The 26,735-nt window shown below is 45.4% G+C and overlaps 1 pseudogene; it reads right to left on the reverse strand.

Moving 5' to 3' along the window:
* Positions 1–7,219: 7,219 nt before the first annotated feature.
* LOC102934460 lies at positions 7,220–25,893 on the reverse strand (annotated as a pseudogene).
* Between the last annotated feature and the right edge of the window lie 842 nt (positions 25,894–26,735).

Consider the following 26,735-nt stretch of genomic DNA (forward strand, 5'->3'; position numbering starts at 1 on the left):
GGGGGGGGGGGGGGGGGGGGACTGTCTGTCTGGCTACAGACCCATCTGTATATATTTGACAAAACTGACCACTTTTCTTCTATATATTGGTACCCTTCATTTTTAATACCTATTGTCTTTTTTACCCTTAAGTCTTTAAAATAAATCTAAATCCAAATTGGACATGCAACTTTCCATCCCTAACTAATTTTCCCACGACTACAAGTTTTGACTTCGTTCAGCTTTTCCTTGTCCCTCAACTCTTGCATCCACACTTTAACTTGAATGGCTTGTGGAGTTCTAACATCATGTGCTATAGTTTGCTTATCAATTTGGCAACAGTCCTCATACATTTATTTGGTACTTTCATCATTGCAGTTTCCATTAACGTTGTCCCAGAAAGTTAGGTCCAGTAGTTTCATTCATAGTGTAACTGGCATTTCACTAGAAGCAATCTGTAGAATGCATATAGATGTTGTAATAAATGCACCACACTCAATTTGTAGTGCCTGGGTTTGTATTAATTCTAATTTAAGTTCTGATTTTGCTGCTAACCCAGTTATAGTTTTATAACTATCAGTATAGTTTTATAACTATCAGTATAACTATCAGTTATAGTTTTCTAAACCTGACTTTTATAATCAAATTTACTTTAGATTTAATATTATAACTGTTTCGTTTGTTTGACTACCCTTGTATGGTTATTACCTGGCAATAAATAACTTTCATGGTTCAGCTGGTTGCTTCTCTCTCTCTCCCCCCTCCTCATGGGTGTTTTTTGGCTTCCCCTTTTGCTCTACAGCAACATTCCTTGTACCTAAGCTAAAGATCCCTGCAGCGCCCAAAAATCTTGTGGAGTTTGCTCGTCAAGTGGGTTACTACCAGAACAACTGTAACGTGAAAGTGGGAATAGGGACATGCTGAACCTGGGACATATGAGGGTGACAGCTTGGTCCAGGAACATATAAGGGGTCAGCTTGGGAGCGCTGATGAACCCCGTCCTCTCAGACGCACTCTGTTAGCGTGTGTGTGTGTTTGTGTGTGTGTGTGCTCATTTGATTCTGGGGCTGGAAGAACCCAGCCCTGGGGAATGTAAGTCCTGCAGGATAGCTCCATTGGAAGGGAACTTGTAGCAGGGAGAAGTAGAGCTCCGTATGAGAACACAAGTGACACAAGCAGTACGTTGATAGAATTACAGAACACCTCCCTCCCCGCAGAAGAGTAACCCAAATAAATGAGCATACCCCAAAGTAACAGGCAAATCTGGTAACAACTCCCAGTGAGTGGCGGTAGCTTAGTCAGCAGGCAAGCTCTCCCACTGACAAAGTGCTGTTCACACCAGCGCTTCTCATCTGTAAAACTTTTGTCATTTAGGGGAGTGTTGGGTTTTTTCACACCCCTGAATGACAAAAGTTTTACCGACGGAAGTCCAGTGTAAACAAAGCCTAAGTTAGCAATATGATCAATGCTGCATCTTCCTCTCCTAAAACCACTCTGCACCTCATCTTTAATGCCACTGTTTTCCAAATTGACAACCAATCGTTAATTCACCCTCTCTCCATAATTTTACCCAGAGAGGAAGTAAGGGCAATTGGTCTATATGCACTTTTGTGGCATAGTTTGCCTGGTTTCCATATTGGAATTACTACTGCATGTTTCCGCCCTACTGGTCATTTTGGGGAGGGGGCACAATTGAAAGGGGAGGACACGTGACAGCCCCACGTCTCCTCTCCCACTCTGCGCCCAGTCCAGGGTCACCACACTCTCCCCATCCCACGTTACCTACGGGGTGGGGGACACTCTGTCCTTCTCCCGCTGAGCCTTCCCCCTTGGGCACACGCACTCATCCTGCCCCCATCGTTCATGTAAACATGCCTTTCCTCACAGCCATTGTGTTCCTGATCAGATCTTTCCCTGCTGTATAACTATAAATGAAACAATGGCAGGAGGCGTTTTTCAAAACCAAAACACTACTATTAGTTCATCTGTTTGTGCTCTTGCCAGCATCCTAGCCACTGCTGCAAGCAATTCAGTGTTCTGGGCGGCTGCCTAGGAATGGGTGCCAGAGAAAACAGGGGGAGGCATGTTGCAGCCCACACTGGAAAAGTCATCGTTTGTTCTCTCAAATATTGATTAACTCTAGCTCTCATCTTTGCCCAGCCAGATGTGGTGAGATGGGTTATGGAGCAATTCGTCTAAGTGGCACGGCAGTCAAGGGCATGAACTGGGACAGACGTACATCCCCTGCCTTCAGCTAGAACTTGCTGTGGCATCACAGAGAGGGTGTGGGAGCCATTCTGCTGGGAAAGTGCCAGGGCACCTTCTCAGATGACTCCTCGCATACGGAGTGCAGGCATTGCGGTGTGACATTCAGAAGAACTGGGTTACAATATGCCTTAGGGAGGCAGCCCGTGGGGGTGTGTAAGGAGCTTGCCGAAGCTCTGCTTTATTCCGTGTTCAGTTCCAACCAGCTGTGCATAACAATAAGACCTTCTCAGTGCCCTGCCCAGACTCTCCAGAGCCCTCAGGCTTTGTGCATTTCTCAGACTAGAGTCCCCTTCATAAGCTCTTAAATAGGTGAGAGTCAGTTTTTGCCAGGAGCACCCACACTGAGTAGCCCAGGACTCAGCCAGCAGTACCATTAATTGCAATGAGAATATGCACAGAGTAAAGTGTTACTCAGTGAGAGTCATGGTGGAAAACTCTGTCCCCAAACGAACATTACTTCCTGTATGCGGCATCAGTGCTGTTCCTGGCACACCACAGAGCAGTCCCTTGGATGTGCAAATAGCAAAGCATGATTGTGATAGGCACTAGGGATTTTTGCTGGAAATATATCTTTTTTGGGGACCATCATGGACAAATTATTTCATAGAATCATAGAAGATTAGGGTTGGAAGAGACCTCAAGAGGTCTTCTAGTCCAACCCCCTGCTCAAAGCAGGACCAACCCCAACTAAATCATCCCAGCCAGGGCTTTGTCAAGCTGGGCCTTAAAAACCTCTAAGGATGGAGATTCCACCTCCCAAGGTAACCCATTCCAGTGTTTCACCACTCTCCTAGTGAAATAGTTTTTCCTAATATCCAACCTAGACCTCCCCCACTGCAACTTGAAACCATTGCTCCTTGTTCTGTCATCTGCCACCACTGAGAACAGCCAAGCTCCATCCTCTTTGGAACCCCTTTCAGGTAGTTGAAGGCTGCTATCAAATCCCCCCTCACTCTTCTCTTCTGCAAACTAAATAATCCCAGTTCCCTTAGCCTCTCCTGATAAACCATGTGCCCCAGGCCCCTAATCATTTTCATTGCCCTCTGCTGGACTATCCCCAATTTGTCCACATCCTTCTGTAGTGGGGGCTCCAAAACTGGATGCAATACTCCAGATGTGGCCTCACCAGTGCTGAATAGAGGGGAATAATCACTTCCCTCGATCTGCTGGCAATGCTCCTACTAATGGAGCCCAATATGCCATTAGCCTTCTTGTCAACAAGGGCACACTGTTGACTCATATCCAGCTTCTCATCCACTGTAACCCCTAGGTCCTTTTCTGCAGAACTACTGCTTAACCAGTCGGTCCCCAGCCTGTAGCAGTGTCTGGGATTATTCCATCCTAAGTGCAGGACTCTGCACTAGTCCTTGTTGAACCTAATCAGATTTCTTTTGGCCCAATCCTCCAACTGGTCAAGGTCACTCTGAACCCTATCCCTACCCTACAGTATATCTACCTCTCCCCCGCATCTTAGTGTCATGTACAAACTTGCTGAGGGTGCAATCCATCCCATCATCCAGACCATTAATGAAGATGTTGAACAAAACCACCACCAGGACCAACCCCTGGGGCACTCCACTTGATACCGGCTGCCAACTAGACATGGAGCCATTGATCACTACCCGTTGAGCCTGACAATCTAGCCAGCTTTCTATCCACTTTATAGTCCATTCATCCAATCTATACTTTTTTAACTTGCTGGGAAGAATACTATAGGAGACCTTATCAAAAGCTTTGCTAAAGTCAAGATATATCACGTCCACCGCTTTCTGCATATCCACAGAGCCAGTTATCTCATCATAGAAGGCAATCAGGTTGGTCAATCATGACTTCCCCTTGGTGAATCCATGTTGACTGTTCCTGATCACCTTCCTCTCCTCCAAGTTCTTCAAAATGGATTCCTTGAGGGGCTTCTCCATGATTTTTCTAGGGACTGAGGTGAGGCTGACCTGTCTGTAGTTCCCCGGATTCTTCTTCTTCCCTTTTTTAAAGATGGCCACCATATTTGCCCTTTTCCAATCGTCTGGGACCTCCCCTGATTGCCACAAGTTTTCAAAGATAACGACCAATGGCTCTGCAATCACATCAGCCAACTCCCTCAGCACCCTCGGATGCATTAGATCCAGACCCACGGATTTGTGCCTGTCCAGCTTTCTAAATAGTCCTTAACCTGTTCTTTCACCACTGAGGGCTGTTCACCTCCTCCCCATACTGTGCTGCCCAGTGCAGCAGTCTGGGAGCTGACCTTGTCTGTGAAGACCGAGGCAAAAAAAGCATTGAGTACTTCAGCTTTTTCCACATCATCTGTCACTACATTGCCTCTGCCATTCAGTAAGGGTCCTGCATGTTCCCTAACCTTCTTCTTGTTGCTAACATACCTGTAGAAACCCTTCTTGTTACCCTTCACATCCCTTGCTAGCTGCAACTCCAACCGTGCTTTGGCCTTCCTGATTACACCCCTGCATGCTCGAGCAATATTTTTATACTCCTCCCTAGTCACCTGTCCAAGTTTCCACTTCCTGTAAGCTTCCTTTTTGTGTTTAAGCTCACTGAAGATTTCTCTGTTAAGCCACTGTGGTCACCTGCCATATTTGCTATTCTTTCTGCACATCGGGAAGGTTTGTTCCTGCGCCCTCAATAAGGCTTCTTTAAAATACAGCCAGCTGTCCTGGACTCCTTTCCCCCTCATATTAGCCTCCCAGTTCCCTGAGGGAGTCAAAGTCTGCTTTTCTGAAGTCCAGAGTCCATATTCTGCTTCTCTCCTTTCTTCCTTTTGCCAGGATCGTGAACTCGACCATCTCATGGTCACTGCTGCCCGGGTTGCCACCCACTTTTACTCCAACTAATTCTTCCCTGTTTGTGAGCAGCAGGTCAAGAGGAGCATGGCCCCTAGTTGGTCTCTCCTGCACTTGCACTAGGAAGTTGGCCCCAGCACTCTCCAACAACTTCCTGGATTGTCTGTGCACTGCTGTATTGCTCTCCCAGCAGATGTCAGGGTGATTGAAGTCCCCCATGAGAACCAGGGCCTGTGATCTGGAAATTTCTGTTAGTTGTCCAAAGAAAGCCTCGTCTACCTCCTCCTCCTGGCCTGGTGGTCTATAGCAGACGCCCACCACGACATCACGATTGTTCTTGCGCCTCTAAACTTAACCCAAAGATTCTCAACAGGCTTTTCTCCAGTTTCATACTGGAGCTCTGAGCAATCATACTGGGTTTGGAGGGAGGAAGGAGGATCAGGGATGGGGCAGGGTTTGGAATGAGGGGAGAGGCTCAGGGATGCGGGATCCAGAAGGAGCTTACCTCAAGCTCCTGGAAGTAGCGGCATGTCCCTTCTCTGGCTCCTATATAGAGGCTCTGCATGCTGCCCCGTCTGCAGGCACTGCCCCAGCAGCTCCCATTGACTGCAGTTCCCAGCCAATGGGAGCTGTGGAGGTGGCGCTGGGGGCAGGGGCAGCATGCAGAGCAGAGCGCCCTGGCTGCCTCTATGCGTAGGAGCCGGAGGGGGCCATGCTGCTGCTTCCGGGAGCCATGTGGAGTGGCCCCCAATCCTGCTCCCCTGCTGGAGCGCCAGAGAGGGGCAAGCCCCAGACCCTGCTCCCCAGCGGGCGCTCAAGGGCAGAATTAAAACAGCTGGCTGGCTGGATATGGCCTGCGGGCCATAGTTTGCCCACCCTTGCCCTACTGTCTCAGTATGAATCAGGAGGCCTCTCCTGTTGCACCCTCCTCTATGTGTTTCCTCCCAGTATCCCACTTCCCCACTTACCTCTGGGCTTAGGTCACCATCCCCCGGCGAACCTAGTTTAAAGCCCTCCTCACTAGGTTACCAAGCAGGGAAGTTCCATGGCCCGTGTTAGACAGGAGATCAGATTAGATGATCACAATGGTCCCATCTAGCCTTGGAATCGATGAACCTCTGAAAAACTGCTCTTACCTGACAGATATTCCCTATTTGCACCATTACAGCAGACGCTGTCAAAACCAGCTACAACATCACTGTTAAACAGTAGCCACATGGAGGTTTTTACCAGTATAACTATACTGGTTTCACTATAGCAGTAGAGATGCGTTAAATTTTTTGGATGAAGGTGGTTTTTTTGACAAAAAAATTCATAATTGGGTCAATTGCAACACCTAGCAAATTTGTGTCAAATTTGCCAAATTGTTTCAGCTGAAAAAGAAAAGAGGAAAAAAATCAGAAAAAGTCAAAATGTTTTTATTTTTTCAATTCAAAATTTCATTTAGAATTTTACTTCTACCTTATTAATAAAAAAAGTAAAAAAAACAAAAACCACACAATTAAAACAAAGCATTTTGTTTTAGGTCAAATAAAACCGGTTCTCCGTGCCCACGCTGCTCCTTCCCCATGGAGCCCGACACCCCTGCGCCGCCCCTTCTCCCCAAGCTCCTGCCCTTGCACCACCCATTCGCCTGAGGCCCTGCCCCCTCTTGTTCCTCTCCACCCCCTCCCCCATCGCTTGCCCTTACGTCTGGTAAAAAATGGGAGGGAAACAGGGCCATTGCCCCCATCCCCACTCCTGCGCCCCAGGTCCCCATCATTGGAAGTGTTTAAAAACAAGTTGGACAAACTCCTGTCAGGGTACTTGGTTTCTTGAGGTCCATTCCAGCCCTGCATTTTTGTGACTCTAAGTCACTGGGAGCAGCACTCCCACCCCATGAACAATGAACTGAATCAAAGGATCTGACCCACTTTGCCACTCTGCCATATATCACTGACGACTGCAAACACCTAATTCCAGAAAGACAGGAATGCACATACTGCCTCACTGGAACAGACCTGTGCTCCATCTAGTCCAGCATCCTCTCCCTGACCGTGACCAGTACCAGAGAATTCTAAGGAAGTTCCAAGAAGCCCCGTAATGAGCAGTTAACATTTGGCTTGTGCCCTGCAGCATGAGAACTTTATTCATTTTAAAGATAAAGACATCTGTGACTCCTTTCCACAGCGACAGCCTCACCCAACTGCTCTGCCCTTGGATTTACCTGCAGAGAAAGGCAGGAAGGCCTCCCGCTTCACAAACTGCCCATCTGCATCCAGGAAGTGTTCCGGGTAGAACTGGTGAGGCTTCTCCAAGCTTGGCTGGCTGCCCCCCCCCCCCGCCCCACCTCCTCCTGGGGCTTCTGACATTCCGGCAGAAGCACAAACCGCGACGATGGTGGTGCCCTAAACATTCCCATTAACGTCCCCAAAACAAAAACAAACAGGTTATTTCAGGAGAATATAAACCATTGTCAACTTTACCTTATGCTTCCTTTTACTATCATCTATAGTGAAAGAAAAGCCAGGCAGTTCTCTTTTGCCCTATTAATCAGGTAATGGCACAACTTTCCATTGGAAAAGGCCTATCAATATAACATTTGTGTATGTAAATGAGATTTCCACTTCCTTCAATGATATTAGCAGGACAAAATTTCCTCCCACTCCAGATCTCCCTAAATTTTCAAGCAAATGAATTCTGTATAATGAGATTCAGTTGAATTTATACTGTTGGATCTACAGGTAGAAAAACAGCTCACTGTGAGGTCCAAGTCCTTTAGAATAGCACGCTACTAAGTAAGTATCCTAGCAATATCCCTTAGCAATCTGCATCTGGGCTGCATTAATATTCCAGGGGTCACAATTGCTGTACCTTAGGGATGAAAAAGCCTTGAACTTCAGTGTCCCGGTACGTCGTGCGAGGCACTCCAGCAAAAACAACATCACAATAACGCTGAGTTTCATAGCTCACAGCATTGATGTAAGGCAAGTTCACTTGGTCCTCTATCTCAGGTGACCTGTCCCTGCCAATCACCTTATCAATTTCCTCATGGACTCTTCCTGGAAATATAGGAACACTTTATATAGTGTTATACCAATAAAATAAAAACCAGCAGGATCTTATTAAAGGGGAAAAGGCAAAATGCCACATTTATTGTGAATACAGAAAGCATCATAGTAAGCAGTTAGTTATAGCTATAACATTCCATTCAATTTCATATTTATTCACACATTCATTCATACACACAGGTTCTGCAAGGTTGTTATCATAGTTACCAGCCTTAGAGTTGCTCACGCCAAGCCACTGGCCAGGTGGCCTGGACATGAGGAGGAAGCAGGGCCTAGTCAGATGCACATCTGATGCTCCTGAAAGTTGGGTTGCAGAATCAGACCCCAAAGTTCTCACTTTCTAGAGCACATTTTTATAGGAATTTATTCCTATGCCAGTCTAGGGGAATTGCTTCATCATGCTGTTGCTGAATCAATCAGCAGATGGCACATTCCTGACGGCTCCGTGCTGCCAGATGTTATCTTGTTCTTTGGTTCTCCTATCCTTGAGGCTGTTGGGTGGATTCCAGTCTGCCCTCCGGGGGTCCTCTGGTTATTTCCACTTGACGCCTTCTTCAGCCGATGGACACTGGATTCTTAGGCTGGCACCTCCCTGATCATTCAGTTATTATCCACACCAAGCATCCATCCACATACATCCTCTATCTCTATTTTAATCACAATTGTTAACAAAGCAAGATAAGTACAACAAAAGGGCGGGGAGTCTCTGGGTGCTGTTTCTGTTGTTACAGAGCATTGCTTTGAGTCTCTCTCTGTGTGAGTAGTTGTTGTTATAAAGAATTGCTTTGAGAACAGACTCTGTCTTAGAATGTACTAACACAATTAGCAGCTTGCAAGTTTCACACAGAGAGGGAGAGAAACAGTACCAAAAACCAAGAGACCTCTTAATTAGTAATACGCTGGAATTTAAACTTTGGGGAATCAAACTCATTTGTGATTTTAATAGAGAACTTCTTTAATATGATCCAACAATAGCAGGGAGTATAACAGAGTAGATGTAATAGACTATTAAGGGTCTGATCCAGTTACCACTGAAATCAGTTGAAACATTCCCATTAACTTCTCTTCTAAAGAGACCCTCTATCAACCCTTTATATTTGGCATGAATAGGTATTCCCTTCCAAGAAACGGGTAACATGTATTCAGTGTAAATAAGTTTCCGTGCATTATGTCTACGCTTAGACGCTTACACTGGCTACTACTTTGTTGACACGTGAAGAATTCTAGCAGACTGCAGAGGCACAATTTCCATAACAGACACAGGGACAACCACTGTGGGGAGTGCGGGGGGATACCTTCCCTCCAGGATGTTGTCCTCCCCACCACTCTGGTCATGGAGTTAAAAATGCAAACGCTTTTCATCTTTCCCTTAAGATGTGCCCTCCTGCTGCTGCCCACCTCCTCTTAACGCCCCCCTGCACATCACCATTTTCACCTCTCCCCCCGCTCTGCACTGTGCTCGGGGCTGTACCAGTGTAAATATGACAAACTGCTGTGCTGCAGCCAGCCAAGCCTACAGGGGAAGGCAGAAGCGCAGAGGCTGCAGCACCACTTAGGCCTGTACCTTGGGAAATCAAGTCGGCCTAACTACGTCGCTCAGAGATGTGAAAAATCCGCACTGGGAAACCTCGGAATTTCAGAAGCCCCAGGAGGAGGTGGGGGGCGGGGCGGCGAGGGGAGGGGGGGCGTGATTGGGGAAGGAAGCAGGGGAAAGAGCCAGGGTGGCGGGGGTCGGGGGAAGGAGACGCACGCGAGCAGAGAGTAGGGAATGGGAGGGTGTGAGTTAGCTTGCGGAGGGAGGCTGACCTTTCTGTGGGGGGCAGTGAAGCGGGGAGAGGAACATGAGAGGAGAGCGGAGGCTGCACAAAGGGGGTCAGAAAGAGCTCTCCCCAGCAGAGGGGTGGCTGAGGACTGTGTGTGGAGGGATGGCGTCTTGTTTTGGCAGAAGGCTCTGGAACACCAAGGCCAGGTCTAGACTACAGACCTATATCCATATAACAACATCGCTGAGCGACTAGTTATACCGACCTCACCCGCCGTGCAGACAGGACTCCCTGGGTCGCAGGCAGGTGTCTGCGGAGTGAGGTAGGGCAGCCTGCATGGAGGTATGTGTGTGAATGGAGTCGTGAGGGCAAGGGCCTGCCCTCGTGAGTGGGCTCTGAGGACGTGTGTGGGGCTCGGTTTGGTCTGATTGATTGGGGGTGCAGGGGGGTTAGAGGAGAACGGCAGCTGAGCCAGAGAGTGATCTTTGTGTGGGAGGCCAGAGGGTGCGTGTGAGAGAGGTCTGGGGGACGGGAGGGAGCGTAAAGTGCCTGTGGGTGAGGAAGGACGAGGTGAAGGGTTTGGTTGGGGCTGCAGGAGAACGTGAGACGGACAATCTCTCACGGGAAGGGGGGGAAAGAGGGGGGAAGGAGGGAGGGAGCACAATGTAGGAAAGAAGAGGAAGGTAGATGGGATGGAGAAGAGAAGGAAAGAGAGTGAACAATTAGGACATAACGTCGAAAAATACTACTAAGGGGATAATAGACTGAAAATACAGAGCAAAACGTCTGCAGTGAGGAGATGATGGTGTGAAGGAAATGGAAAAGGGGAAAGAACAAATGCGAAGGAGACCAAGGATACTGTGTAAAGGTTTTGTTGTTAAGAAATGTGATAAAATGTGCTGTGCAGGAGGGGACAAAAAATATGCCTTGGGCCAGCCCTAGCTCCCAACTAGCCCCTCTCCCATCATTGTGACTTCTTTATGTTCGACAAAATTCTCCCACCTGGTCCCCATCCATTTTGTTTTCCTGTTGTTGCACCTACGAGAAGTTGTACAGATGTGTCAGTTAATCGAGGCTTTTCGTGATTCCCTCTATTTATTGTTTCAACCAATTTGTCTGTATTGAAGGAAGGTTCACTGGTCTGCATTTCCCCAGCCCAGTCCGAGAGGCTTTTTAAACCACCGTGACAGTATTTGCTCCTCCAGTATGGTATTTGATCATTTCAGAGACAGTACGATTTTGTTAGCAGCTCAGCCACTTCATTCTTAAAGTCCTTGAAATCTCTTGGAGATAAGCCAGCTGGTCTTGGTGGCACTTAAATGTATCCATTTATTCCAGAACCTTTTCTTTGTTAATTCTATCTCTGACTATGCCTTGTGATCACTACCTGAAAATATATAGCAGAGGTAGATATCTCCCCAAAGGTTCGCTGTTGTAGTGAGGACTGATACAAAGAAACCATTTAGCTTCTTGTTAATGTCCTTATCCTCCTTGATCGTTCCCTTTCTTCCCTGGTAGTTCTGTGGGCCAACCAATTCTCCCAGACATCCTGCTTCTGATATACAGAAATAATGTGATTGTTTTCATGTCTTTGGATATAAGTTCTTTACATTTCCTTTCGCCTCTCCTAATTTACATGTTATAGTTTACCTCTTTACCATCCTTTCTACTGATATCACTTGGGCTGGATTCCATTGTATTTTTTACAGATACCTCTTTGGCCTGGACAACCAGGATGCTACTTAAGCAACCCTACCCTATCCTCACTTCTGACTCTAGCGCCTTTTTGACTGCCTTGTTCATTTTTAAAATCCCCCTTGGAAAGTGCAAGTTTTTGGTTTGATTCTTTCCCTTCAGCAGTTAAACTTATTTATATGGTGGTGACACTTAGTGTCTGAACTATACTTACTTCTTGAATTAAGTCCTATGTGATATTAGGACTAAGCTGAGTGCAGACTTTCTTTTCATGTGTTGGAAAAATAATTGTTTCAAGAAGAAATTGTGTAAAAGAGTTGAGAAAAGGTTTCTTCTTATATATCCCTGAAATTGATCGGGGGTGGAAGTGAAAGGGGCCAAGATTTTCCAAAGCGACTAGTGCTTGTGGGCGACACAATGTGTAGGTGTCTGTTTTGACAAGAGGCCTGATTTTCAGAAAGTGCTGAGTAGCCACCCTCTGAAAATCACGCCCTTTTAAGGTATCTCAAGTTGAACACCCAAAAGCTGAGCTGCCCAAAATTGCTAGTCATTTACCGAAATCTTGGCTAGAGCATTTGTGGCTAGAGAGAGAAAACTTAGCAAGGAGCTGCTGGAGACACAAGGTGCACTTAACAGTAGCAGTGGGTTTTTATGCACATACTGAGATCTTTAACAAGGGCTTTCCTTCTCCTCATGAGTTTTGCTTTCCCCCTCAGCACATAATGCTCCATGATGATTGTGTGGAATTATCCCTCCTCATTACTGTAGTTCTGTCCAATAGTAAATGCTACTGACTGTACTCCAGGAGGTCGCATCTGAAAGACAAAGCATCTTGTGACATTGCACTCTATATGATTTTATGAAAATATGCTCATGAGTATGAATATAATATAACTGGAATATGCTTCATGCAAAAGGTCTCTTGTAAGGTATCATTACAAAGCTTATAATCTGTGGTCATCCTATTTATATAAATGTATCACTCTTGTATCTGAAACTAGAAATATGAAATATAACTCTTAGGGCCTACTGTAATTATGCAAAGTGTGGGCCATTAATGGTGGTTGCGAATCTTGATGGCTCCCATTAGCTAGGACAATTGACTGTGGATGGCTCTGTTTGCAGGCAGGCCTTCCTGTGAGTCAGGCTGGGAGGAATGAAGGCTTGGAGTCTCACAGGAAATTGACAGATTGACAGAGCCAGAAGCGTACCCAGAAGTCACCTACTACAGGACAGGCCCAATAAAGAAAATAACAGAACGCCACTAGCCATCACATTCAGCCCCCAACTAAAACCTCTCAAACGCATTATCAAGGATCTATAACCTATCCTGAAGGACGACCCATCACTCTCACAAATCTTGGGAGACAGGTCAGTCCTTGCCTACAGACAGCCCCCCAACCTGAAGCCAATAATCACCAGCAACCACACACCACACAACAGAACCACTAACCCAGGAACCTATCCTTGCAACAAAGCCTGTTGCCAACTGTGCCCACATACCTATTCAGGGGACACCATCATAGGGCCTAATCACATCAGCCACACTATCAGAGGCTTGTTCACCTGCACATCTACCAATGTGACATATGCCATCATGTGCCAGCAATGCCCCTCTGCCATGTACACTGGTCAAACTGGACAGTCTCTATGTAAAAGAATAAATGGACACAAATCAGACATCAAGAATTATAACATTCAAAAACCAGTCGGAGAACACTTCAATCTCTCTGGTCACTTGATTTCTGACCTGAAAGTGACTATTCTTCAACAAAAAAACTTCAAAAACAGACTCCAACGAGAGACTGCTGAATTGGAATTAATTTGCAAATTGGATACAATTAACTTAGGCTTGAATAGAGACTGAGAGTGGTTGAGTCATTATAAAAAGTAAAACTATTTCCCCTTGTTTATTCCTGCCCCCACCCCCCACTGTTCCTCAAACGTTCTTGTTAACTCCTGGAAATGTGCTGGAAATGGCCCACCTTGATTATCACTTCAAAAGGTTTTCTCTCCCCAAACCCCACTCTCCTGCTGGTAATAGCTCATCTTAAGTGATCACTCTCCTTACAATGTGTATGATAAACACCCACTTGTCATGGTCTGTGTGTATATAAATCTCCTCACTGTATTTTCCACTTTATGCATCCGATGAAGTGAGCTGTAGCTCACAAAAGCTTATGCTCAAATAAATTGGTTAGTCTCTAAGGTGCCACAAGTACTCCTTTTCTTTTCACAGGAAATGTGACCATGTCACCTGGTACTGAAATCCATCTTAAACCTGGTGCTTTTCCATTTAGAAGCGGGGACGGGGGGGAGGATGGGGGGGACCCAGAGAGACAAAGGATTCCCACATTCTGCCAAAGCCATATAAGGGGGTGGAACAGAACAAAGGAGGCAGCCATCTTGAGGAATCCCCTAGCTACCACCTGAGCTGGAACAAAGGTCTGTACCAGGGGAAAGGATTGTGCCCAGACTAGGAAGGCGTCCAGTCTGTGAAAGAAACTTATTGAAACATCTCTGAGGGTGAGATTTTATCTGTATTCAGTTTTATTACTGTACTAGACTTAGGCTTGCATGTTTTATTTTATTTTGCTTGATAATTCACTTTGTTCTGTCTGTTATTACTTGGAACCACTTAAACCCTACTTTCTGTATTTAATAAAATCACTTTTTACTTATTAATTAACCCAGAGTATGTATTAATACCTGGGGGGGCAAACAGCTGTGCATATCTCTCTATCAGTGTTGCAGAGGGCGAACAATTTATGAGTTTACCCTGTATAAGCTTTATACAGGGTTAAACGGATTTATTTGGGGTTTGGACCCCATTGGGAGTTGGGCATCTGAGTGTTAAAGATAGGAACACTTCTTAAGTTGCTTTCAGTTAAGTCTGCAGTTTTGGGACATGTGGTTCAGACCCTGGATCTGTGTTGGAACAGACTGGCGTGTCTGGCTCAACAAGACAGGGTGCTGGAGTCCCAAGCTGGCAGGGAAAGCAGGGGCAGAAGTAGTCTTGGCACATCAGTTGGCAGCCCCAAGGGGGTTTCTGTGATCCAACCCATCACACATCTTTAAGTAGAAAAATACTGGAAACTTGTCAATGGGAGGTACAGGGTGTGGGGAAGCTCTGGCCCTCCCAAACTGCATCACTTACTTTGGACATCAGGATAGCGAAGCATGAACAGCAGTGCCCAGCACAGGGTTACAGTGGTTGTTTCAGTGGCAGCACCAAACAGGTCAAAAACTGTAAAGATCAGGTTGTCCTCACTGAAAGTGCTCTCTGGGTCCATTTTAGCCTGAAGGAAATAACAATAGGCTTGTCATACAACTTGGGTTTGTTGTTTTTTATTTAATTCATCCTACTAGCTAGGAGCACACATTTGGGTGTATAACACATTTTCCAGACGTAGGAGTCTGAGGCCCTGTTGCCCCACACCTAGTGTGATCACTGACACCCGTGCAGAGTGGAGGAGGATGCCTGATCAGAATGATAGCATTTTACACTCCCTTTGAACTGGTGCACATGTTTATACAAGGTATAGGGCAGTGGGGAGACAGGCCCACAATCTGAAAATCTTCTTAGTAGGGATTAGAATTCAAAATATGAATGCGTTTCAAGATCCTTCCTTGACTGAGAAGAGCTAAATAAACCAGAAATTCATGCATTGATCAAAGGTAGAGTCATTAAGGCTTCATGAAGTATGGGAATGAAATCTGAAATATTTTTGCATTACTTTCAAGGCTCATAATACTAGATTTCATAGAAGCACAAAATAAGGTTTAAAAAAACTGTATTATGGGGCCATTTCAGTGAAGTAAGTATACCAGATACATGGTTTTAGATGCAGTAACAATTCCTATTTAAGGCTCAGTTGTTCTAGGTTAATTCAATTTCCAGGTATTATTTGAAGGTAAGTGCTGACGAATTGCTTGGCACTGGACAAGATGAAATAAAGACAGATCCAGTCCTTTTAAAGTTTTACAATCTAAGCAAGAGATACAGAATAGACAGGATGCAATGGGAAGTCCAAAGAAAATTATAATAAGAATATTTTAAATAGCTTAAAATCATTGACTTACTTCTTGTAGGCAAGAAGAAAATAGTGGATCTTTAGAAGGGATTTGGATGGAGAGAAGGCAATGGCTTAGTGGACCAGAATTTGGAGGGTGTTTTAGTGGTACGAGGTGGCACGAAAGAAGACACAGAGAAAACTGTGGGAGAATTAAATGAGCAAGGCATTGAGACAACCATCATTGGAAGATCACAGGTTTGGGGGTGATGCATTAAGAGACTGTGTCCAAGATATAATGTAGGTTGTGTAAGACTTTCAAGGCAAGGACAAGAGATTTAAATGTGATGCGGTAAACAAGAAGGAACCGGTAGAGTGGAGGAAGAAGCAGCAAGATTTGAAATTGGATGTGTGCATGAGGAGAAGGAGAGGAAGGGTTCATAGATAACCCTAGCTTTATGATCCTGGATGAGTAGGAAGATAGGAGAGCAGTTTTGGAAAAAAGTAAGAATCTCATTTTTAGCTATGTTAAACTTACATTGTGGACAAATCACCTAGGAAGAAATGTCAGAAGGACTGAAGTACAGGAGTCCTTCGCGAGAGATGGGTCAGGAGATCTGAGGTAAGTTTGCTAGTTATCAGTCTCGAGATGAAAGTTCCAACTCTGAAAGCAGATAAAGTTCCTCTGAGTTACAATGTAGAGGGAGTGGGCAAGGGCAGAGGTTTTAGGACTTCCACAGGCAGTAGACAATCAGAGGAGGATCCACCACAGGAAATGCTGAAGGAATAGTTGGGGAGAAACCAATAGGAGGAGAACCAAGAAAGAACAGTACCACAGAAACCAAGGGAGGACAGGGTGACATTATCTGATTAAAATATGACCATATAGATCATTGTTGCAACCACTGTTATATATTTGCAGTAACTCATGTACAAAGGTGTCAAGTGAGGTGTCTACAAAGAGGTTATGATTTGCTGGTTATGGTTATGCTACTGTATGCATGTATCATTTTTATATTTGAACTTATAAGTATTGGCTCTACACCAAATGATTTCAAATGTTTGCTCTTGGGGTACCGCCCATAAGGTAACTAGCCAGCACATCTCAGAGGGACTATTCAAATGGAGTGGCCCATTGAAAGAACATTTAACTGACAATGGAACATTCTACACTTAATAGAATTTCCTACTGTAACTAGGCAAAATGCATGGACATGTGACTTGCCCATGTGACTCCAAACTCCAACTTGTTGCTGTAATTCTCCACAGTAAGAACAATGAAATTCCCTCCACATGGCGGAAGAGATAAAAGGGCCTGGAAACTCCTCCATTTTGCCTCTATCCTGCTCCAGCCTCTTTCCTGCCCAAACCTCTGGAATATGGACTATAGTAATGGGAGCGTTCTAACCAATGAACTGAGGACCTTCCAATAATTTGGAAGCAGCCAAAGACTTGACTTAAGCCATCCATTTGTTCCATAATTGCTACAAGCCTGAACCAAGAACTTTGCAATTACTGTATGTATTTGATTCCTTTAACCAATTTTAACTCTCACCTTTCTTTCTTTCTTTTTATAAATAAACCTTCAGATTTTACATACTAAAGGATCGGCATCACCATGATTTTTGGGTACAGTCTGAGTTATATATTAACCTGGGTGTGTGGCTGTTCCTTTGGGATCAGAAGAACCTTTTATTTAATGACACTGGTTGTAAAGAACCACTCACCTTTAAATCCAGTGGTTTTTGTGGTGACATAAGGACTGGAATGCCCAAGGAAACTGCTTTTATTACTTCTTTTTAGGTAGGGTGGTGAAACAGGAGTTTACTTTTGTTGCTGGTTGGGTATCTCTCACTGGAGAATAACCACCAGTTTTGGGTTGTGTTTGTCCTGTTTTTCAGCAGTTAGTCCTGAGTTTGGCATTCTCAATTGTGGCCCACTGAGGCACAGTTACAGACAGAAATGTGCATTCAGTGGTACTGAAAGCAGCAGAGAAGTCAAAGAAAATAAGAATGAGTTTATAAGCCATGAAACCTGGCTACTGGCAACCCTTCAATATCAGTACGTGTCCTATAATTAATGATGTGGGATTTTTGTCACTTTTCGTAGTGTCATTGATGTTTACTTGGCAACAGTGCCACTGTTGGACTTGGTCATATCACTGGGCATCACAACTTCACTCTCACCTTCCCGCCACGTCTCTCTCTGCAGTCGGGTAAAGAATGCATGCTGATAGGAAAACCCTCCAAGGATGGATGAGATTTTAAAACTTCACTAGTGTTGGTAAGGCTGCTGTGCCACACATTGGCCAGAAAATAATGTGAAAGGGATCGCACAGAATAGAGCAAATTATACTCTAACGTCTGCGGGGCCAGGACTGTGTCTACTCACATATTCGTACAGCACTCAGCACAGTGGGGCCTTGATCCTGCCTTGGAGCTTAGGGGGCTACCTCACTGTGAATAATGACCTCGAACTGCATTTTGATTGGCATTTTCTCATACATGCCATATACCACTCCACTGGGAGTGAAGTGCTGTTGGAGCAGAGATAAATCACAGGCAGGGAAGACAAGGTGAATTGTTAAATAACCAAGCACCGCATTTGTAAGCTGAGGTTGCACTTAAACCCACACCTCCTTAGACACCCTGAACTTTTGTTTTCAATGTGCCCTTGAGTGTAAGGGGGCAAGTGTATGAGGATCTCTATCTAATTCCACTCACCTAGTGCTTCTGCATGTTGCCCCTACTTGCTCTCTGCTGCATGCACTCAGGTGAAAGGGCCTGCAGGATCCAGGTCTCAGCATAACTGATGGGTTGTTCCATCACAAGCACACATATCCAAACAGCAAAATATGACCCCACAAGGGTCCATGTCTGTCTCCTCCTACCTTTTCTATCTCCTCCAGAAAAGCATCAATGAAGTCTCTGGTAAAGCCTGGATACCGGGTCTCCTTGTGCTCCTTCACAATCCTCTTAGGATGTCAAAGCTATCAGTATAGGGTTGGAAGATGTTATGATGAGGCCCAGGAATATACAACAACCAAGGCATCATGTTCAGAATCTATGATGGAAGAGACAGGAGAGGAAAAGCATTAGATAAGGAAGGCAGTTCTCAGATACTCGGCAGGGGAAGAAATGGAACTGGGATGGAATGTTCCCAACAGGCCAGCTCCCCGACTTCACACTGGGTAAATGTTTTGGGGCTCCCTACCTTGCTCCCTCCACCATACAACACAATGTGTTATGACCAGCATTGTCTGCATACAAGTTAACCATCTGACTAACCACCCCTGGGAGTAAATACCCTCCTCAATTCTGTTACCTAGCCTCCCATCCACATCCTAGTGAGGAGGGCTTTAAACTAGGTTCACCGGGGGAAGGAGACCAAAGCCCTGAGGTAAGTGGGAAAGCGGGATACCGGGAGGAAGCACAGGCAGGAATGTCTGTGAGGGGAGGGCTCCTGCCTCATACAGGGAATGAGGGGCGATCAACAGGTTATCTCAAGTGCTTATATACAAATGCACAAAGCCTTGGAAACAAGCAGGGAGAACTGGAGGTCCTGGTGATGTCAAGGAACTATGACGTGATTGGAATAACAGAGACTTGGTGGGATAACTCACATGACTGGAGTACAGTCATGGATGGTTATAAACTGTTCAGGAAGGACAGGCAGGGCAGAAAAGGTGGGGGAGTAGCACTGTATGTAAGGGAGCAGTATGACTGCTCAGAGCTCCGGTACGAAACTGTGGAAAAACCTGAGTGACTCTGGATTAAGTTTAGAAGTGTGTGCAACAAGAGTGATGTAGTGGTGGGAGTCTGCTATAGACCACCGGACCAGGGGGATGAGGTGGATGAGGCTTTCTTCCGGCAACTCACGGAAGCTACTAGATCGCATGCCCTGATTCTCATGGGTGACTTTAATTTCCCTGATATCTGCTGGGAGAGCAATACAGCGGTGCATAGACAATCCAGGAAGTTTTTGGAAAGCGTAGGGGACAATTTCCTGGTGCAAGTACTAGGGGAGCCAACTAGGGGGGGCGCTTTTCTTGACCTGCTGCTCACAAACCGGGTAGAATTAGTGGGGGAAGCAAAAGTGGATGGGAATCTGGGAGGCAGTGACCATGAGTTGGTTGAGTTCAGGATCCTGACGCAGGGAAGAAAGGTAAGCAGCAGGATACGGACCCTGGACTTCAGGAAAGCAGACTTCGACTCCCTCAGGGAACAGATGGCCAGGATCCCCTGGGGGACTAACATGAAGGGGAAGGGAGTCCAGGAGAGCTGGCTGTATTTCAAGGAATCCCTGTTGAGGTTACAGGGACAAACCATCCCGATTAGTCGAAAGAATAGTAAATATGGCAGGCGACCAGCTTGGCTTAATGGTGAAATCCTAGCGGATCTTAAACATAAAAAAGAAGCTTACAAGAAGTGGAAGGTTGGACATATGACCAGGGAAGAGTATAAAAATATTGCTCGGGCATGTAGGAAAGATATCAGGAGGGCCAAATCGCACCTGGAGCTGCAGCTAGCAAGAGATGTCAAGAGTAACAAGAAGGGTTTCTTCAGGTATGTTGGCAACAAGAAGAAAGCCAAGGAAAGTGTGGGCCCCTTACTGAATGAGGGAGGCAACCTAGTGACAGAGGATGTGGAAAAAGCTAATGTACTCAATGCTTTTTTTGCCTCTGTTTTCACTAACAAGGTCAGCTCCCAGACTGCTGCGCTGGGCATCACAAAATGGGGAAGAGATGGCCAGCCCTCTGTGGAGATAGAGGTGGTTAGGGACTATTTAGAAAAGCTGGACGTGCACAAGTCCATGGGGCCGGACGAGTTGCATCCGAGAGTGCTGAAGGAATTGGCTGCTGTGATTGCAGAGCCCTTGGCCATTATCTTTGAAAACTCGTGGCGAACGGGGGAAGTCCCGGATGACTGGAAAAAGGCTAATGTAGTGCCAATCTTTAAAAAAGGGAAGAAGGAGGATCCTGGGAACTACAGGCCAGTCAGCCTCACCTCAGTCCCTGGAAAAATCATGGAGCAGGTCCTCAAAGAATCAATCCTGAAGCACTTACATGAGAGGAAAGTGATCAGGAACAGTCAGCATGGATTCACCAAGGGAAGGTCATGCCTGACTAATCTAATCGCCTTTTATGATGAGATTACTGGTTCTGTGGATGAAGGGAAAGCAGTGGATGTATTGTTTCTTGACTTTAGCAAAGCTTTTGACACGGTCTCCCACAGTATTCTTGTCAGCAAGTTAAGGAAGTATGGGCTGGATGAATGCACTATAAGGTGGGTAGAAAGCTGGCTAGATTGTCGGGCTCAACGGGTAGTGATCAATGGCTCCATGTCTAGTTGGCAGCCGGTGTCAAGTGGAGTGCCCCAGGGGTCGGTCCTGGGGCCGGTTTTGTTCAATATCTTCATAAATGATCTGGAGGATGGTGTGGATTGCACTCTCAGCAAATTTGCGGATGATACTAAACTGGGAGGAGTGGTAGATACGCTGGAGGGGAGGGATAGGATACAGAAGAACCTAGACAAGTTGGAGGTTTGGGCCAAAAGAAATCTGATGAGGTTCAATAAGGATAAGTGCAGGGTCCTGCACTTAGGATGGAAGAATCCAATGCACTGCTACAGACTAGGGACCGAATGGCTAGGCAGCAGTTCTGCGGAAAAGGACCTAGGGGTGACAGTGGACGAGAAGCTGGATATGAGTCAGCAGTGTGCCCTTGTTGCCAAGAAGGCCAATGGCATTTTGGGATGTATAAGTAGGGGCATAGCGAGCAGATCGAGGGACGTGATCGTTCCCCTCTATTCGACACTGGTGAGGCCTCATCTGGAGTACTGTGTCCAGTTTTGGGCCCCACACTACAAGAAGGATGTGGATAAATTGGAGAGAGTCCAGCGAAGGGCAACAAAAATGATTAGGGGTCTAGAGCACATGACTTATGAGGAGAGGCTGAGGGAGCTGGGATTGTTTAGTCTGCAGAAGAGAAGAATGAGGGGGGATTTGATAGCTGCTTTCAACTACCTGAAAGGGGGTTCCAAAGAGGATGGCTCTAGACTGTTCTCAATGGTAGCAGATGACAGAACGAGGAGTAATGGTCTCAAGTTGCAATGGGGGAGGTTTAGATTGGATATTAGGAAAAACTTTTTCACTAAGAGGGTGGTGAAACACTGGAATGCGTTACCTAGGGAGGTGGTAGAATCTCCTTCCTTACAGGTTTTTAAGGTCAGGCTTGACAAAGCCCTGGCTGGGATGATTTAACTGGGACTTGGTCCTGCTTCGAGCAGGGGGTTGGACTAGATGACCTTCTGGGGTCCCTTCCAACCCTGATATTCTATGATTCTATGATTCTATGACAGTGGCAACAGGAGAACAGTGAAGGGGGGCAGGGACGGGGAAAGATTACTGTTGAGACTTTTCTTATTGTTTCAGAGCTCTGGGGAGATATTAAATGTTACAAATACTGGCCCTGATGCTGCAGTCCTTACTCAGGATAAATGTCACTGACACTTATGGGCTGGGCTTATATACCTTTTTTCCCCCTGATCTACCTATTGAGTATGATGGCCAAGGGCCTGTAAGTGCGAAACTCCTCAGCTCCTTCCAGCCACAGCCATACCTTGCCATAATTATCCCTGCAGGGTTTTGAAGAAATATTAGTCAAATAGCCACCTGTTCTCCTCACCCCTCCCCCTGCTGTAATAAATGGCAAAGGGTTGTATTGATTTACACTTTTTAGTTAATTTATTTCCCCCTGTTAACTGTGCCACTGTACACAAGGCTCAAAAAGGTGACACTTGTGGGGAGAAGTGGGCTTGGGTCCCTTGGGAATCTGTTTGAGCTAGATCGTTCCTAACACCGCTCCATGGGCCAGACCTGGTACTTCCGGTTTTTGTGACTCTAGGGGCTGTCTGTGAAACAGGTTTTCAAATAAAGTTTATAATGCCAGCTGGCCTTTGAGTCTCTTGCTGGTGGCATCCATTTTGCTGAAAAGCAATGTTGTGACACCAGCAGCCTGGGGCAACTGGACAGAAGCCCGGTGTCAGGCTGTAAACCAGTTTCTACTCACCTGTAACAACCAGATTAGCAATCAGTCCATCCTGCAGAGGGCAATGGTGTCTGTGTGTGCACACTCTGTGTGTGTATGCATATACACCCACAGTCCATCATAATGTACAGGACCCATAATGTACCCTGAAGGCAGAGCCATGTTGTTTGTGCTCCCCAAGAACTGATGTGCATGGAGGAGATGGGAAATTTGCCCTGCACTATGAGAAGCTTTAATTGCTTGAGGGACACGTGCCTTCACAGTTTTTTCTATAGCCCAAATGGTCAAATAAAGAAAAGGGTGGTCGATCAGCAAAGTCCTCTGATCTCTGGAGCAATGCTTCCTTTACAGCTTCTAACCCATTCAGCACAACCACATTTTTCCATCCAACCTGAAGAGAGACGATCTTTCCAAACTTCTTTCTGGGCTGTCAAGTAAGAGGGAAAAGAGAAAAAAAGAAAAACAGGATTAAAAATAAAAAACAGGTACAAAAGCTGTAGCTTCAAATGAGAGACACTGTAGCATAGTCTGTGTCAGGCAGAGAGCACAGGGGCTTTGACTGCAGAGTGCTTAATCCCTGCAAGACTGTCGACCCAAGAGGGAATATGCCCAAAGTTGGTAGGAGGGATCTAGCTCAGCAACACATTTTCATATCATGCCGTGTGGATTTGGGTGGGAAGCCAATCAGTGTCCCTCTCCCTGGCAGCCTTAATTTCCCAATCGCTATTTGGCCATAAAGAACATTGTCGGGTTTCAAAGTACTGTCTCACTGTACCAATACTCAGCTGTCCATTAGCGTTGGTCAAAACTCAATTTCCAGTTAGCGGGAAATTTTGATGTTTTGAAATTTGTTTCCAGTTAGAATCAGAATGAAAACAAATTTCCCAGACACTGAAAATTCCAAAAGAGTTCTGTTTTGGAAAGTTTTTGTTTCAAAATGTCATTTTGAAATCTGGAAGTTTGGATTCTAATGCTGTTTTGTTATATGGGGCTTTTTTATTTGTATAGGATTACATTTTATCCATAACATGTCAGTGGTAATAGTGCTCTGAATAGTACTGCTACTGATCTGTTACGAAATAATATAAAAATAATTAGAAATGAAGAACTCGGAAACAAACATTTTCCAAAGTCAACACATTTTCCCTTCAAAAGGCCACCCCCAGGGAATAGTCATCAAAACCAGCATTTGTTGTGTAAAAAATCTTTCAATGAAAAGATTCCCACCAGCTCTACTGTACAGCTGTGTATGGGAACCATTGCTAAAGTGATGTAATTCTCCAATTTACACACACCCCTTGGGAGGGTGCGTCCAAGTCCTAGTTTAAGGGCCCAAATGAGGAATAAGGCACTTACATTGCTGCTTTCTCAACCATTAGATTAGTGTAAACTAGTGTCAATGCTTTCTTTATATTAAGATTTACTTTAACAAGTATAGTGAATGATACAAACTGATTTACAGTTTTGATGTACATATGGTTCCATAATGTATTACTGATCAACAATTAACCAACCACCTACACTGATTACAGTGAGGGGGGATTTCACAAGCTCACATGAAGTAACTTTGGGATGGTTTTTTGCCTTGCTTTTATTCCGTTTAGGTTTTTCTCCTTTTTACTGGGTGGGCATGTTATACCAATAAAATAAAAACCAGCAGGATCTTATTAAAGGGGAAAAGGCAAAATGCCACATTTATTGTGAATACAGAAAGAATCATAGTAAGCAGTTAGTTATAGCTATAACATTCCATTCAATTTCATATTTATTCACACACGCATTCATACACACAGGTTCTGCAAGGTTGTTATCATAGTTACCAGCCTTAGAGTTGCTCATGCCAAGCCACTGGCCAGGTGGCCTGGACATGAGGAGGGAACAGGACCTAGTCAGATGCACATCTGATGCTCCTGGAAGTTGGTTTGCAGAATCAGACCCCAAAGTTCTCACTTTCTAGAGCACATTTTTATAGGAATTTATTCCTGTGCCAGTTTATGGGAATTGCTTCATCATGCTGTTGCTGAATCAATCAGCAGATGGCACATTCCTGACAGCTCCATGCTGCCAGATGTTATCTTGTTCTTTGGTTCTCCTATCCTTGAGGCTGTTGGGTGGATTCCAGTCTGCCCTCCGGGGGTCCTCTGGTTATTTCCACTTGATGCCTTCTTCAGCCGACGGGCACTGGATTCTTAGGCTGGCACCTCCCTGATCATTCAGTTATTATCCACACCAAGCATCCATCCACATACATCCTCTATCTCTATTTTAATCACAATTGTTAACAAAGCAAGATGAATACAACAAAAGGGCGGGGAGTCTCTGGGTGCTGTTTCTGTTGTTACAGAGTATTGCTTTGAGTCTCTCTCTCTGTGAGTAGTTGTTGTTACAAAGAATTGCTTTGAGAACAGACTCTGTCTTAGAATGTACTAACACAATTAGCAGCTTGCAAGTTTCACACAGAGAGGGAGAGAAACAGTACCAAAAACCAAGAGACCTCTTAATTAGTAATACCCTGGAATTTAAACTATGGGGAATCAAACTCATTTGTGATTTTAATACAGAACTTCTTTAATATGATCCAACAGGGACTTGAACCAAAATTAAGCAAATGGTACCAAATTGTAGCAAATCATCTAGAAAGAAGGCACTGGCCCTTGCTGCTACCAACACAACTGGCTGAAGGGTTACAGTACTCAGTGCCATAAATTTGGCAAAGGTACATTGTACTCCTCGTACATAGCAAAGAGGTTTAGCTTTAAGCTTTAAAGTTCTGCTTTAAGCATAAAACTCAATTCATTCTTAACTATGGAGTTACAGTCTGGGAATCCTGGACCTACTGAAGGTCAACCCCCCACTGATTTCGTAGGTCAGGGTTTTACTGCAAGCCTCCATAATAAACATAAGAGCTTCCACATGACTGCTCTGGTGAGCCTGCATTTTGTGAACTCATGGAGCACCCATGAGGCATGACACCAAAACCAGAGCTAGCACAGAAGCCAAAACACACAACTACTCAAGGTTATGGAGAAGAGTTTGCTTTTTGGGACCTTGATTGCTCGAATTCTCTTGCAATATCACTGAATACAGGCTGAGGAGAATGTAATGGGCTGGACACACAGCAAAAGCATTGCAGTCAGACTTTAGATGCATAAGGCACTTCAAGGTGGAAAGATTTATTTCTTTATTTTATTACTCAGTGTTCCTGGAATGCTAATTGGGCCTTTACACAACAATAAGCAGCACTAGATGTGCACCTACCATTTCCAGGAACGCCGGCTCCATGTGGAGCTTAAGGATGATCGTCACCACTCTTGGGTCCAGACCATGGCCCCAAGCCAAGACTGGTGGGACTGAGTTTTGAGACCCAGAATATGCAGAATTTGCTGCAGAACTTCGGAATAAGACCTCCAGAGTGAGCTATCCCCAATATCTAATCACCACCAAAAGCATGGACATTGGCCCGGGGGAGCTGACTAACCTGGAGAGTTACTGGACTGGGAAGTCCACAGTGGGTGCTGGTGTAATGGAGGTGGGCGTAACTATACAGCGTGCACCCATAGGGATGTGACCAGTGTGGCTGAGATCATAGAAGGCTACAACTGGGCATCCACAATGAACCCATGTGTCCATTCAGCGCTGCCTTTCCTGCATCAGGGCTGGATTTAGGGGCAGGCATCCCAGGCGATCCTAAGATGCAAATTTAACATCTTATATGACAAGGATAAATCATGCATGTAAATCATGCATCCAAGTCATGAAATGGGCTAGAAATGCAATAAAAGATAAGGTATTCAAAAGTTTAACAAATGGGGGGAGGGACGCGGGGGGCACCGAAGACACTCCTTGCCTGGGATGCCATTTGGTCTAGGTCTGGCCCTGCCTACAATATTAAATAAAGAGTTACATAAATAGTGTAGAGGCTCCTTATCCCACAATTCCTCCTCCTGGGATCGCAGGCATATCGGCCAGAGAAAAGGGGACACTCATGAGAGGTGGGTGCTGACCCCGTTACACCTAGTTAGGAATGTGACTGTATGCTGGTAAACGTTACTGCATTGGAGGCAATGTGTTCCATTCGTTGGGCAGGAAGTCCTCTGCATTAGTCAGTAGCACCCTAAGGAAGG

Source organism: Chelonia mydas, chromosome 1, assembly GCF_015237465.2.
Source record: "Chelonia mydas isolate rCheMyd1 chromosome 1, rCheMyd1.pri.v2, whole genome shotgun sequence".
NCBI lineage: Eukaryota > Metazoa > Chordata > Testudines > Cheloniidae > Chelonia > Chelonia mydas.